Source organism: Macaca mulatta, chromosome 16 (assembly GCF_049350105.2).
Source record: "Macaca mulatta isolate MMU2019108-1 chromosome 16, T2T-MMU8v2.0, whole genome shotgun sequence".
Taxonomy (NCBI): domain Eukaryota; kingdom Metazoa; phylum Chordata; class Mammalia; order Primates; family Cercopithecidae; genus Macaca; species Macaca mulatta.
Window position 1 is genome coordinate 72,733,611 of NC_133421.1, and position 15,512 is coordinate 72,749,122.

Sequence of the window (15,512 nt, forward strand, 5' to 3'; positions counted from 1 at the left end):
GAAATTGATTTGATGCCTCTTTAATATAATCTTTCTTGGTATTCTTGTCAAATGTGTAAAGCTGGTGAGAGTATATCACAGGTGTGTCATTTATTTCATTCTGATGTGAGTCATTGTACTATTCTGGATGTTAAAGAAATAAAAGACACAGCCCTTGAGCTTTCCAGAGAAAAAAATCTAATTGGAGGCTAAAACACATACCCCTAAACTAACTTGAGGTAAAATCCAAAGAAACATTTTAGTAATGTCAAGAAAATATGGTGTAGTGTAGACTAAAGCTGCAATACACAAGGAAAAGAAAAAGAAAAAATGATTACACTTGGAATGTGTTTATTAAGGAAGGCATCTGAAAAAAGGTAAATTTTGGCTTTAAAGATTAGATGGAAATATACAGAAAAGAAGGGGCATAGATTTTTCTAAGCAGAGAGAATTATATGCAATACACGGAGGCAAAATAGTAAGTTATTATGCATTCAGGCATCTATAAATAGACAGGCTTGAGGAATCAAGGGAATGTATGAAGCTAGCGAGAGGTGGAGGAGCAGTTGATAGAAGACATCAAATATGTTTATTTTTGAACTAGTGTGGAATTCTCTTTCTCTTTTCAGTAGAAATAACCTTCACTGTCAACAGCCCAGTCAGTCCCCTTAGCTGATATAATGACGATCACAACTTCCTAGGCTATTATTTGCAATAATTTCTGCCATATGAGTATAATGGGAAAAATACATTGCAAAGTGAATTACTTTTGAAATGTATTGCATGCTGACATTTGGGAAATTAGATCCTGAACACAATGCATCCTGATTATTGAGGTGCCTTGCCACCATGAAAAGATAAATACAGTCCAACCATTCAAAAAACACTGCATGTTAAATTAATTTAAAGTTCTGTCCTTCGGCAAGGTTCTTCTCAAAACTTTTGGTCACTATTCAGGCAAATAACCATGAGCAGGGACTGTCCCTGGCCTAGATAGCCTACATGGGTCTGAGGAGTCCAGAATTGCCCTCATTCAAACATAGCCCTATCTTATGAAGAATCCTGCTGTGCTCATTCTTCTATGTACTTGACTGCTCCAGTGCTAGAAGTGCCTGTGCTCGGCCAGCGTCCTTTCCATTTCCTGGGAGAAGCACAGCCATGCTTTCTTATGAAGAACAAACAACTTTTCACATCTTCATTCCCACTCAGCAAATTCCTCCGGCACCACCAACCCATCTCATCATGAATGTACATTTGCTTTCCTCCATAAGGTTTCTGTATTCATGGGTTACTGGGCTGAGCAACAGTAATTTCAGCAGTCCTGGCTCCACGAGCACAGGTCAGGAATGGGTTTGAAGAAAGCTCTGCAGATACCACAAATTTTGCTGTTTTAAGCCAAGACTTTCCTTGTTTACCGAACATGTCCAATTTGTGTGCTGAATAGAGCAATATAATGAGAGGAAGGGAAGATGGACAGGGAAATAATGGGACCTCACGTGCAGATTACAAAGAGAACCTAGAAATTAACTGAGAATGCTAAAGAGGAAGAGGGATATGAAAGCAATAGTGAAGGGTCAATAATTTCCACATAAATCAGACCAGATGATTATTTTGATCATTAAATTGATTTAACCACAGCTTTATATACAATCAGAGTACATGGCTCTATATATAACAACAGCTCTTGGTTGTAGTCAGAGAGGACTGGGTTTGTTTGAGTCCTGGCTTATTACTTACCTGATTCATGGTTTTGGTTATGCTACTTAACCTCTCTTAGCCTCTGTTTCTTTACTGTGGTAGATACTATTAGCCTAAAATAAGAAGGCTAATAGTATCTACCACAATAAAATTGTTGTGATGATAAAAAAATATTAATTAGGATGCAGTATGCAAAAAATAAAAGCTAGCTATGATTATTTTTGAAATTTATTAAGTCTAATTTCTCCAAAGCAAATTGGTTTATATTCACCAGGAGGAATGTCTAACTAAAATAATCTTATACTGAGTCTTTTGTGGCAGCAGATTATCACTCTCTATCTGATCTTTCTTTTACTTCTATATTTTCATTGAGTTGGTTTACATCAAACTGCACTTATAAATTTAAATACACCTCCAATACCACTGCGCAAGTCTTCTTATAGAGAGCTAGATACATATTTAACAAACAGTTAATATAGTTTGCAACTTCCCCAAAGTAGATTAGGTGAAAAATCCTGAATCCTGAATTTGGGGAAAAATTTACACATATAAATATGAATATTTATTTATTAAAAAAATTTTTTTGAGATGAAGTCTTGCTCTGTTGCGTAGGCTGGAGTATAGTGGCACGATCTTGGCTCACTGCAATCCCCGACTCCCAGGTTCAAGCAATTCTCCTGCCTCTGCCTCCCAAGTAGCTGGGACTACAGGTGCATGCCACCATGCCCAGATGATTTTTGTATTTTTAGTAGAGATGGGGTTTCACCATATTGGCCAGGCTGGTCTTGAACTCCTAACCTCATGATCCACCTGCCTTGGCCTCCCAAAGTGTTGGGATTACAGGCGTGAGCCACCGTGCCAGGCTGAATATATTTATTATTTTTAGCCCTTGTTACAATGCTGCCATTTTATAAATCAGGAAACTGCGGCAGAGAGAGTTTAAGTAGCTTGATCAAAGTTACATTGAATGCTGGGCACAACCTCTCCATCCTTTTCCAGGTACCTTAAACCTAAGTATTATCCAAAACTACCTCTTTATTTCAGCTTGCAAACCTCTTCCCATATTCCTTTTCTCAGTTAATGGCACCACCATCCACCCAGTGATCCAAACTAGAAATCTGTGAGCCATCCTAGACTTCTCCAGCTTCCTCATTCCTCATCACACTAAGTCCTACGGAATTTTATCTATCAAATATTTATTGAATCTGACCTCCTCTTCTCCATTCTTATCGCCACTGCTTTTCATTCAAGCTTCCATCATTTATCACCCAAACTACTACAATTGTCTCCTCACTGGTCTCTCTGATACTAGCCCTGCTGCCTTCACATCAGTCTTCTAAACAGCTTCCAGGATGATATGTCTAAAACACAAACTAATCATGTCAATCCCCAGTTTAAAAACCTTCCATGGTTCCCAATAGAGACTGCTGTTTTGTTTTGTTTTGTTTTGTTTTTGCTTTTGTTTTTGTTTTTGAGACAGAGTCTCGCTCTGTCACCCAGGCTAGAGTGTAGTGGCGCGATCTCGGCTCACAGCAACCTCCACCTCCCAGATTCAAGCAATTCTCCTGCCTCAGCCTCCCGAGTAGCTGAGATTATAGGCATGTACCACCACATGCGGCTAATTTTTGTATTTTTAGTAGAGACAGGGTTTCACCATATTGGCCAGACTGGTCTCGAACTCTTGACCTCAAATGATTCACCCACCTCGGCCTCCCAAAGTGCTGGCATTATAGGCATGAGCCACCATGCCTGGCCGACTGCTTTTAAAATAAAGCCCAGTCTACCTAGTATGACCCTTGTGGTCCCAAAGAACACCTCTCTTTAAGTCCTAACAAAGTTTAATTAAAACGAACTGTTCATGTGATTCTCCCCACTTTCAGACTTTGGGCTCTTGAAAGGCAGAGACAAAGTCTTCGTCTTTGTATCTCAGCATCTACAATGCCAATTAAAAATTGTTGAACTCAAATGAAATGATGACATTATATTTGAACTTAATAGATCAGCTTACACTTTTAAAAACAGTTTTCAGTCAGGTGCAGTGGCTCATGTTTGTAATCCCAGGACTTTGGGAGGCTGAGGCAGGAGGATCGCTTGAAGCTAAGAGTTCAAGACAAGCCTGGGCAACATAGCAAGACTGACTCTAAAACAAAAATTAGCCAGGCATGATGGTGCATGCCTGTAGTCCCAGCTACTTGGAGGCTGAGGTGGGAGGATTGCTTAAGCCCAGGAGTTTGAGGCGGCAGTGAACTATGATTGCACCCTACTGCACTCCAGCTTGGGTGACAGAGTGAAACCCTGTCTCTAAAATAAATATATGCAAATGTTTTTTGTTTTCTGTTCTGTTTCTTTGAGACAGTCATGCTCTGTCAGCCAGGCTGGAGAGCAGAGGTGCAACCTCAGCTCACTGCAACCTCTGCCTCCTCCTGCCTCAGCCTCCCAAGTAGCTGGGACTACAGGCATGCACCACCATGCCCAACTAATTCATGTATTTTAGTAGAGACAGGTTTTCACCATGTTGGCCAGGCTGGTCTCGAACTCGTGACCTCAAGTGATCTGCCCGCCTCGGCCTCCCAAAGTGCTGGAATTATAGGCGTGAGCTGCTGCGCCCGGCTGCAAATAGTTTTTAATACTTTTAAAAATTGAGATATAATTAACATACCATAAAATCCACTATTTTAGTATATTCAGTGGCTTTTGGTATATTCAGTTATACAACCATCACCACTATCTAATTCCAAACTGTTTTGTCACCCAAAAAAGAAATCCATTACCCATTAACTGTCACTCTGCAGTCTCCCCTATTTCCTTGCCAGGATTTTCTGGATGGGTCAAGTCTAATCACATGAGTCCTTAAAAGTCCCAGCTGTGACAACAGAAGAAGAGTTAGAGAGATGGCGGTGTAAAAGGATCGGATGCCTGGTTGTTAGTTTTGAAATAGGGGAGACTGTATCCAAGGACCAGAGAGAGGCCTCTGGGAGCTAAGAGAGAAGCCCTCAAACCTTTCACCTCCACCAAGCTGAAAGCTCTCAAGAGAACTGAGGCCTCAATCCTACAGCCGCATGGAACTGAAGCATGCCAACATCTGAATGAACAAGGAAGCCTCCAGAAAGGAACACAGTCCTACTGACACCTTGATTTTTAGCCCAGTGAGAGTCGTACTAGATTCTGACCTACAGAATTATAAGGTAATAAATTTATGTAGTTTTAAGCCACTAAGTTTGTGTTAATTTTCTATAGTAGCAGTAGAAAACTGATACAACATAGACTTCTATAATTTTCTTTTTTACAAAATAGTGTATCTTAAAAATTGTTTTATATAAAGCGTCTTCTTCTCCTTCTCCTTCTCGAGTCTTGCTCTGTCGCCCAGGCTAGAGTGCACTGGCACGACCTCGGCTCACTACAGTCTCTGCCTCCCAGGTTCAAGCTATTCTCATGCCTCAGCCTGCCATGTAGCTGGGATTACAGGAGTACGCCACGACACCTGGCTTTTTTGTGTGTGTGTGTGTGTTTTTAGTAGAGATGGAGTTTCACCATGTTAGCCAGGCTGGTCTCGAACTTCTGACCTCAAGTGATCTGCCCACCTTGGCCTCCCAAAGTGCTGGAATTACAGGCGTGAGCCACTGCACCCGGCCCCCTTATTCTTTATGATGGCTGCGTCATACTTTATTTAGATGGCAATTTAAAATACTATGTTTTATAGTAGCAATTACTACGCAATTCATCTTTGGCTTAGTGGAGGGTAGCTTGATGGCATATTTCCAGATTACCCCTGGTTCACTTTCTTCTGCCAGTATGGAATATTTGCGTCTGTGGTTACTCCTTGGTCTGAAGAAGTGGAATCCTCTTTGGGATCACCCCTCTTTGTGGCTTGCTATGGTCTGAATGTTTGTGTTCCCCAAAAATTCCTGTGTTGAAATCCTAATCCCCAAGGTGAGAGTATCAGGAGGTGGGGACTTTGGAAGGTGATTAGGTCATGAGGGCAGAGCCCTTGTGAATGGAATTCTTGCCCTTACAAAAGACTAGAGAGAACCCTCACCTCTTCTACCATGTGAAAACACAGCAAGAAGTTTCCATCCTGGAACCAGACAACAAGCCCTCATCAGACATAGAATCTGCTGGCACCTTAATTTTGGACTTCCCAGCCTCTAGAATAATGAGAAATAAATTTCTGCTATTTATAATCTACCCAGTTTAGAGTATTTTGTTATAGCAGTCTGAATGAACTAAGATAGCACTTGTTGACAATAATGATAAACATCATATTGGTGGTGCAGTGACACCAACACCAGACCACATAAACCCTAGGTTTTTATGGCAGTAAATGAACAGATGCATGAAATGATATTTATGAAGATGCGGCAGATGAGGAATTTATTGCAGTCTTTGTTCCCTAGCAAATGGTATTAGCAGTTTCTGTATTATGGTAAGTGGTGGCAAAAACTTTAGTTACATAGGATTAGTAGCCAAAGAAACACCTGACACAGATTGGAGAAAGGCAGGTCAGGGGCAGGCAAAGTTTCAAAAGAAATGCACTAAGCCTTCCCTCCTAGAGATAACAGAAAGCGGGTAATGAGTAGGGAAAAGCAGATCTGGTAGGACACGGCAGCTGAGGGCTTATCCTGGCTCAGCAACATTTTTCATCAAGATGATTAGCCTCAAAAACAAAACAAAAACAACTATTGAGCTAACAGGTTCAGCAAGGTTGGAAGATACAAAATTAGTGTACAAAAGCAATTGTATTTCTATGCACTAGTGATGAAAAATCTGAAAACAAAATTAAGAAAACAGTCACTTAGAACAAAAAATAGAAAACATACAAATGGTCAATAAGCACATGAAAATACGTTCTCTTATTTACCAGAGATTGAAAGAAAATATGTTCAACATCATTTGGGAAATGCGAATCAAAACCACAAAGAAATACTACTTTATACCCGATAGGAGAGCTATAATCAAAAGGACAGAGAACATCAAGTGTTGGCGAGGATGTGGAGAAATTGGAAGTGTCATACATTGCTGATGGGAATGCAGACTTGTGCAGCTGCTTTGGAAAACAACTTGGCAGTCCCTCAAAAAGTTAAATACAGTTACCATATGTCCCAGCAATTCTAAGTATATACCCAAGAGAACAGAAAATGTATGTCCACACAAAAAGTTGGATGTAAATGTTCATAGCAGCATTATTCGTAATAGCCCAAAAGTGGAAACAACTCAACTGTTGGTCAACTGATAAATGAATACATAAAATGTGATATAGATATACAATGGAATATTATACAGCCACAAAAAGGAATGGAGTACTGACACATGTTACATCGCAGAGGAAACTCAAGAACATTATGCTCGGTGAAAGAAGCCACACACAAAAGACCACATATTGAATCATTTTACTGATATTAAATGTCCAGATAGGCAAAGCTATAGAGATAGAATGTACATTAGTAGTTGCCTAGGGCTAGGAGGCAGAAATGGGAAGTGACCATTAATGCGCAAAACGTTTCTTTTTGGGGTGATGAAAATGCTCTAAAATCTATTGTGGCGGCAGTTACACAGCTCTGTGAATATTCTAAAAATCACTGAATTATATACTTTAAATGATTATTCTTATGGTTTGTGAATTACCATTCAGTAAAATATTGTATGAAAAGACAAGACCAAACAAGACAAATTAAATGCAAAACTGGTCAGTTACACCTAAAAAGCTGGGGAGTAGGTGGTAGGGGGAGAAAAATAAAACTATACCAGCCTTCCTTTTCTGTCTTGAATAGGGCTAAAATGGGGCTCTGATCAGGTTGGCAAGAATTATCCCTTCAAATAAGAGATGGTAGAAGTCAAGGAGGTAGAGAAAGAATTTTACAGTTTCAGGTTCACCCCAAAACTCTAGCTTGGGAAGTTTTTCTAGTTTGGGCTGCTAAGCTGCTCTTGGAAAGAGCTGTCTAGTTCTGCCTATTCTGATCAAGGTCTTGAAAGCATAAGTGAAAAGTGCTGGCACAAGTTTATCCCAGTCCAGGGCCTGACTTGGATGCCAAATTTAGCCTTTGGCAACTTCTTTCCATTGAGACTCCCCGAGGACTTGTTTGACCTCCTTTTGGAAAGCTGCAAGGGAATTCACTTCTGGACTGTCGCCCAGCAAGTAGGGAGTGGCTCAGAAGGCTGCCTAATCCTCTGTTAAGTGAATGATAAAGTGTACCCAGGCACAGTCCATTGGAAGGCCGATTCCCTATATGTGGGATCCGGATTAGGAATTTTACAGGTATATAAAGATAATTCCCAACACTAAATATTGTGATCAACTTGAGGGGAAATCTTTTGAGAATGTATTGTACATATTCCTGCCTTTTTGTACTTAGGCTGTTTTTCAACTGGTAATTAAAGGATTACATGGCCACTATGGAAAAATTGGAAAGAATAGTACCATTCTCCTTTTCTAGAGTTAACCATTGCTAACAGTTTAATATGTGTTCCTTTTTTTTTTTTTTTTTTTTTGGTTTTGAACCTTTCATGAGAAAAATATGTATACACCATTGAGCTCAAGAACACTGTGTGTTTGGTGTGTCATTGGCTCAAGGGTTGGGGACATGCATGGCAGAATTCGGAAACGGCATACATCAACAAAAATACACATGGTCATAACAAGAAAAACTGGCGCCTGGCACAATCAACTCTCAGTTTCCTCTTCACTCAGCAGCATGTTGGGGATCCCGTGGCTGATGGGGAACATATGTCCAGACTCTGGGCCCTGCAAGGTGCCCTCCATCACTTCCACCTCCAGCAGCAGATGGTGTGTGGTCCTCAGAAACTCTTTGTTCTCCTCATATCCCTCAACCGGCCCTTTAGGCACCTGGAGCAGGCTCAAGTTATCAGCCACCTCCAGGAACGCCGCCCACTCCACCTTGGGTATCATAGGCCCACGAAGTGGGGGTTGAACTCCACAGGGCAGATGCGGACTTGGCTGGCCTGGAGGCGCAGGGGGAAGCCATGGGGCCCCATCTCCCACATACGCGAGCTCAGCAGATTCTTAATGTGTGTTCTTTCAGACCATTTTCTATGTGTCTGTAAGCACAGATAACACATGTATGTGCACACACATGCTACCCCATAGCAATTTTTTTTAAACTTAAAAAAAAAACCATAAATGGGATCATATTCTATTGGTCCACTTGTTTTTGCATTTAACTATATTTTCAAGATCTTTCCATGTCAGTACATATAAATCTTACTTATTCTGTTTGTTTGTTTATTTATTTATTTGAGACAGGATCTTGCTCTGTTGCCCAGGTTAGAGCTGGAATGCTGTGGCATAATCACAGCTCACTGCAGCCTCAACCTCCTGGGCTCAAGTGATCCTCCCACCTCAGCCTCCTGAGTAGGTAGGACTACAGGTGTACACCACCAGGCCTGGCTAATTTTTTAAAATTTCTTGTAGAGATGGGCTCTCATTATGTTGTCCAGGGTGGTTTCAAACTCTTGGGTTCAAGCGATCCTCCTGTCTCAGCCTCCCAAAGTGTTAAAATTACAGGTGTGATCCACTGTGCCTGGTCTACTTTATTCTTTTTTTTTTTTTTTTTTTTGAGACAGAGTCTCACTCTATCACCCAGGCTGGAGAACAGTGGCATGATCTTGGCTCACTGCAACCTCCATCTCCAGGGTTCAAGCGATTCTCCTGCCTCAGTCTCCTGAGTAGCTGCGATTACAGGCATGTGCCACCAAGCCCAGCTAATTTTTGTATTTGTAGTAGAGACACAGTTTCACCATACTGGCCAGGCTGCTTTCAAACTCCTGACCTCGTGATCCACCCGCTTCAGCCTCCCAAAGTGCTGGGATTACAGATGTGGGCCACCGTGCCCTGCCACTCTTTTTAAGGCCTACACAACATTCCATGGTATAAACATTTTACAATTTATCAAGCTATTTCCTATTGAAGCATATTCCTATATATCTAACTTTTCTTTATGATCAAGAATGTAGGACTCTTATGTAATATATTTGTGTATACGTGAGAGTATTTGGGGGCATAGGTTCTAAGAAAGAGAATTATTTAGATTTCTGATACATCTGGAATTTATTTTTCAAACTTTATATTTTGAAATAAGTTCAAACTTACAGAAAAGTTGCAAGAATGACACAATGAACTCCCATAACGTCTTCACCTTGATCCTCTAATTGTTATCATTTCATTACATTTGCTTCATCTCTTCTCTCTCCTCCACCCTACCTATACACTATATACATACTAGATATTTTTTCTGATGCATTTGAGACTAATTGAGGAAACGAAGCCCTTAACTCTAAATACTTCAGTGTGTATTTCCTAAAAACAAGGGCATTATCTTACCTAAACTCAGCACAAGCATCAAAACCAGGAAATAGACATACAAAACACACTGATTTCTCCAACCCAGCATCATAAGGTTCAGTTTAGGCTTCTCCCTTCTCCAACACAGAGAAACTCATTCTCAGCATCCTCAATATACTTCCTAATTTTATTGTAATACCCTTGTAAATAACAAATGTCCCTGCCATGCTGTCTGCCTCTTGTGTGCCTCGAGCTATGCATTCCCAGCCACATTGGCCTCACCCTGCTTGCTGCTTCTGAACTTGGTCCATACCAGTCACCGGGAAGAAGGAGTTAATTTATTTTTGAATGGTGTGAGGTTGTTGTTTTGTTTTGTTTTTTGTTCTTGGTTTTTTTGTTTTTGTTTTTGTTTTTGTTTTTTGAGACAGGGTCTTGCTCTGTTGCCCAGGCTGGAACGATCTCGGCTCACTGCAACCTCTGCCTCCTGGACTCAAGTGATCCTCCTGCCTCAGCCTCCTGGGTAGCTGGGACTAAAGATGTGCACCCCCATGACCAGCTAATTTTTGCACCTTTTTTGTAGAGATGGAGTTTTGTCATGTTGCCAGATATATCTTATTTTCTTAAATGCATAACCAGTTGTCCTGACACCCATTCTCAATTATTTGAAATGTTTCCACACACACTTGTGCCAGTAGCTGATGATCTATTTTCTTTCATTTATCATTTTTCTGTTTGTGAGCCAATACCATACTCTAATTACTGTTGTTGTATAATATGGTTCGTTTGTTTATTATTGATTTTTAGCCAGGGCCAGTGGCCTGTATAAAATGTTTTCATACCTGGTAGGATAAGGTTCCTCATTGTACTTAAAAAAACGTCCCTGCTGGGCGCAGTGGCTCATGCCTGTAATCCCAGCATTTTGGGTGGCCAAGGCCAGCGGATTGCTTGAGCTCAGGAGTTCGAGACCAGCCTGACCAACATGGTGAACTCCATCTCTACTAAAAATACAAAAATTAGCCAGGCATGGTGGCATGCACCTGTAATCCTAGCTACTTGGGAGGCTGAGGCAGGAGAATCACTTGAACCCGGGAGGCAGAGGTTGCAGTGAGCCAAGATTGTACCACTGTACTCCAGCCTGGGTAAGAAAGCAAGACTTTGTCTCAAAAAAAAAAAAAAAAAAAAAAAAAAAGTCCCAGCTCTTCTTAAGTATTTATTCTTCCAGATGCATTTTAAAATTAACATGTTAATTTCATTAAAAATCCTATTGTAATTTTGATTGGGATTACATTGAGTTTATCAAATATTTGGGTAAAAATGGCATCTTTCCAATATTGAGTCTTCCCATCAGGGACCATGGTACACCTTTTCATATACTCAGGTTTTAAAAATGTCTTCCAGTGAATATTTTGGCTTTGTGTTGGCATCACACATACAGTTTGATCCTAGGTTTAAAACATTTTTTTTGGTGGCTATTATTAATGGGATCTTTTTGTCCCATCTTCTTTCTATATATTTCTTTCTATATATTTTGTACATAGTTAAGATTATGCTGCACATATCTTGTCTTTTAAATTTATTCCATAAAAACTTTCTGACTAATATAGTTCTTATGGTTGCATAATCATCTATCAAATATTTACATAATATAATTTATTGAACTATTTTTAAACATTGGTTAACTAGATTGTTTCCAATTTTAAAGACATTAAATGCTACTGTTATAAACATATTTTTATATAAATCTTTGTTCTGTTTTGAATTCTTAAAATTTATAAGTGGTATTTCTTTCTTTTCTTTTTTTTTTTTTTTTTTTTTTTTTTTTTGAGACAGAGTCTCTTTCTGTCACCTAGGCTGGAGTGCAGTGGTGCGATCTCGGCTCATTGCAACCTCTGCCTTCCAGGTTCAAGCGATTCTACTGCCTCAGCCTCCTGAGTAGCTGGGATTACAGGCACACGCCACCATGCCCGGCTAATTTTGGTATTTTAGTAAAGACGGGGTTTCGCCATGTTGGTCAGGCTGGTCTCGAACTCCTGACCTCGTGATCCACCTGCCTCAGCCTCCCAAAGTGTGTTTTATTGTTTTGAGATGGAGTTTTGGTCTTGTTGCCCAGGCTGGAGTGCAATGGTGTGATCTTGGCTCACCGCAACCTCCGCCTCCCAGGTTCAAGCGATTCTCCTGCCTTAGCCTCCCAAGTAGCTGGGATTACAGGTGCGCACCACCACACCCAGGTAATTTTGTATTTTTAGTAGAGATGGTGTTTCTCCATGTTGGTCAGGCTGGTCTCAAACTCCCGACCTCAGGTGATCTGCCCTCCTAGGTCTCCCAAAGTGCTGGGATTATAGGCATGAGCCACCATGCCCGGCCTATAAGTGTTATTTCTTATGCACAATATAGACATTCCCTGAAAGGTCTTGGATAACACAAAATTATGATAAGTTGAAAATATCTTCATACATAATTGTTTAAATTTTAAATATTTTGCTTCTATTCAATTTACTTATTCACAGACTCATCCTGTAGTCTTCCTATCACTTAGTTACTTTGGGGACATAATTAGTGTGATGGCTAATATTGAATGTCAACTTGATTGGATTAAAGGATGCAAAGTATTTTTCCTGGGTGTGTCTGTGAGGGTGTTGCCAAAGAAGATTAACATTTGAGTCAGCGGACTCGGAGAGGCAGACCCACCCTCAATTTAGGTGGGTACCATCTAATCAGCTGTCAGCGTGGCTAGAATAAAGCAGGCAGAAGAAATTGTAAAGAGCAGACTTGCTGAGTCTTCTGGACTTCATCTTTCTCCCGTTCTGGATGTTTCCTGCCCTTGAACATCAGATTCCAAGTTCTTCAACTTTTGGAGTCTTGGGCTTACACCAGTGATTTGCCAGGGGCTTTTGGACCTTCCGCCACAGACTGAAGGCTGCACTGTCGGCTTCCCTATTTTAGAGGTTTTGGGACTCAGACTGGCTTCCTTGCTCCTCTGCTTGCAGACGGCCTATTGTGGGACTTCACTTTGTGATCCTGTGAGTTAATTCTCCTAATAAACTCCCCTTCATATATATGTATATCCTATTAGTTCTGTCCCTTTAGAGAACCCTGACAAATACAATTAGAAAGTAATAAAATGGGAAATACACAAATAGCAGTGTCATAACACCAGCCAATGCAGTGAGAATCTGCGTGGGAACAGAGCTCTGCAAGATTGCCCATAGAGGGCCATTATCTCCTTATATCTGCAACTTCTGGCCTTATGTACCTACTTTGTAGTGTTCATTTGTATACTTGACTTATTTGCATTTCTTAATGTGATATGAAACCTCCCACATCTTAAAATTTTATTATGTGCCTTATGGAACTATTTACATAAAGTTGAGTGTTGCCTAACTCAGGGAGTGTCTTTATACTGAATGTAATTTAACCTTCTTGTTTACTCACGGTTAATATAGATATCAGTTTTAAAAGTTTCTTCCCCAAGGCTTACAGAGGTATGTAGGGCTGTTTTCCCCTATGCTAAAGGAATTAAATTACTGTGTTTTTTGATCATTAAGTTAATATTTACACTTTTTTTTTCATCTACACCTTGCTTAAAGACATTTAGCTTTCAGCTGGGCGTCATGGCTCGTGCCTGTAATTCCAGCACCTTGGGAGGCTGATGCTGGTGTATCACTTGAGGCAAGAAGTTCGAGACCAGCCTGGCTGATATGGTGAAACACTATCTCTACTAAAAATACAAAAAAATTAGCTGGGCGTGGTGGTGGCTACTTGGGAGGTTGAAGCACAAGAATTTCTTGAGTGCCAGGAGTGGTGGCTCATGCCTGTAATCCCAGCAATTTGGGAGGCTGAGTCGGGTGAATCACGAGGTCAGGAGTTTGAGACCAGCCTGGCCAACATGGTAAAACCCCATCTCTACTAAAACTACACAAAATTAGCTGGGCGTGGAGGTGGGTGCCTGTAATCCTGGCTACTCGAGAGGCTGAGGCTGGAGACTCGCTTTAACCTGAGAGGCAGAGGTTGCAGTGAGTCAAGATCGCACCACTGCACTCCAGGCTGGGCGACAGAGGGAGACTCCATCTCAAAATAATAATAATAATTGCTTGAACCCAGGAGACAGAGGTTGCAGTGAGCCGAGATAGCGCCACTGCACTCCAACCTGTGTGAGAAAGATTCCACCTCAAAATAAAAATAAAAAAAAAAGTCATCCAGCTTTCCAGCTTTCTCTTCTCACTGCTGTCTGCATGACTGCTGTGATAGTTTCTCCTCCTTCCAGTTTATTGCTTTTACTTTTCTATGGGTTTGAAGATCAGATTGCCAACTTTTCTAAAATCAAATCCAAGTAAAAATAGCCTCTGAGAAGGGGCTTTGATGAATGTCTAGGAGTAATGGGCATGATCTTCAGGGCATGAACATAGTGATCTCCGTTTCTCCAGAGGCCTTTTTCCATCTCCTTTATTCTCTTGGTTCTTTGCTGTGCTCCTGATAGATCAGATTTTCAGATAGACAAGTTCCAAGTCGGTAATGAAATGAAGTTTCATTACAATTACTAGATTGGTAACAATATGTTAAAATGCCCCTTTCCCTTTTCCTCTATTGTATTCTGATTCTTTTTTTTTTTTTTAGACAGAGTCTCACTCTGTTGTCTCCAGGCTGGAGTGCAGTGGTGCGATCTCGGCTCACTGCAACCTCCACCTCCCAGGTTCAAGAGATTATCCTGCCCCAGCCTCCTGAGTAGCCGGGACTACAGGTGCGCGCCACCACGCCCAGCTAATTTTTGTATTTTTAGTAAAGATGGGGTTTCACCATGTTGGCCAGGCTGGTCTCAAACTCCTGACCTCGTGATCCACCTGCCTTGGCCTCCCAAAGTGCTGGGGTTACAGGCATAAGCCACCATGCCCAGCCTGAATTCTGATTCTTTACTCCCCTTTGTTCCTTTTAGGGTGTGTGTCAGGCTGGATTGACTCAACGTAGTCAATCTGAAGCTCATTGGGCTTCAGCTGAATGGGATAAGGTCCAATCTATACCTTCATTTCCTCTACCTCTATACCTTCAATCTATACCTTCTTTCCCCCACCTCTTCTATACATTTTTTATGTTTATTTTCCTTTTTTTTTTTTTTGAGACAGAGTCTCTCTCTGTTGCCCAGGCTGGAGCACAGTGGTACAATCTCGGCTCACTGCAACCTCTGTCTCCCAGGTTCAAGCAATTCTCGTACTTCAGTCTCCCCAGTAGCTGGGACTATAGGCACACGCCCCCACCATTATTTTAAATAATTAAAACCTCTCTACATTTCACATCAACCAACTATAATTGTCTTATTTAAAAAAAATTGACATCTGTCTAAAGCCTCATTTGATTAAAAAGAAATTTAAGTGTATTCCATTATACGAAATAAAACAATTTACACTACTCTTTGTATGCTTACCTTTACTTTTACTCATGCCTAATTGATATGGGCTGTGGTACTAAGCCATGATTGTGGGCTCATTCTCTGCAATGGCCAATCTTTCTCCTTTGCTGCTGACTGCCCCCCACCCCACCCTACCCT

The 15,512-nt window shown here is 40.9% G+C and overlaps 1 protein-coding gene and 1 non-coding gene across 2 annotated transcripts in view; one reads left to right on the forward strand and one right to left on the reverse strand.

Annotated features, from left to right (window-relative positions):
* The window catches only part of MARCHF10 (membrane associated ring-CH-type finger 10), a 270,175-nt gene that overhangs the window by 246,542 nt on the left and 8,121 nt on the right, over window positions 1–15,512 (reverse strand). The gene's annotated exons all lie outside the window — the stretch shown is intronic.
* Window positions 1,745–1,842, forward strand: MIR633 (microRNA mir-633). The gene has a single exon (NR_032658.1). It is a non-coding gene; the product is annotated as a microRNA mir-633 (primary transcript).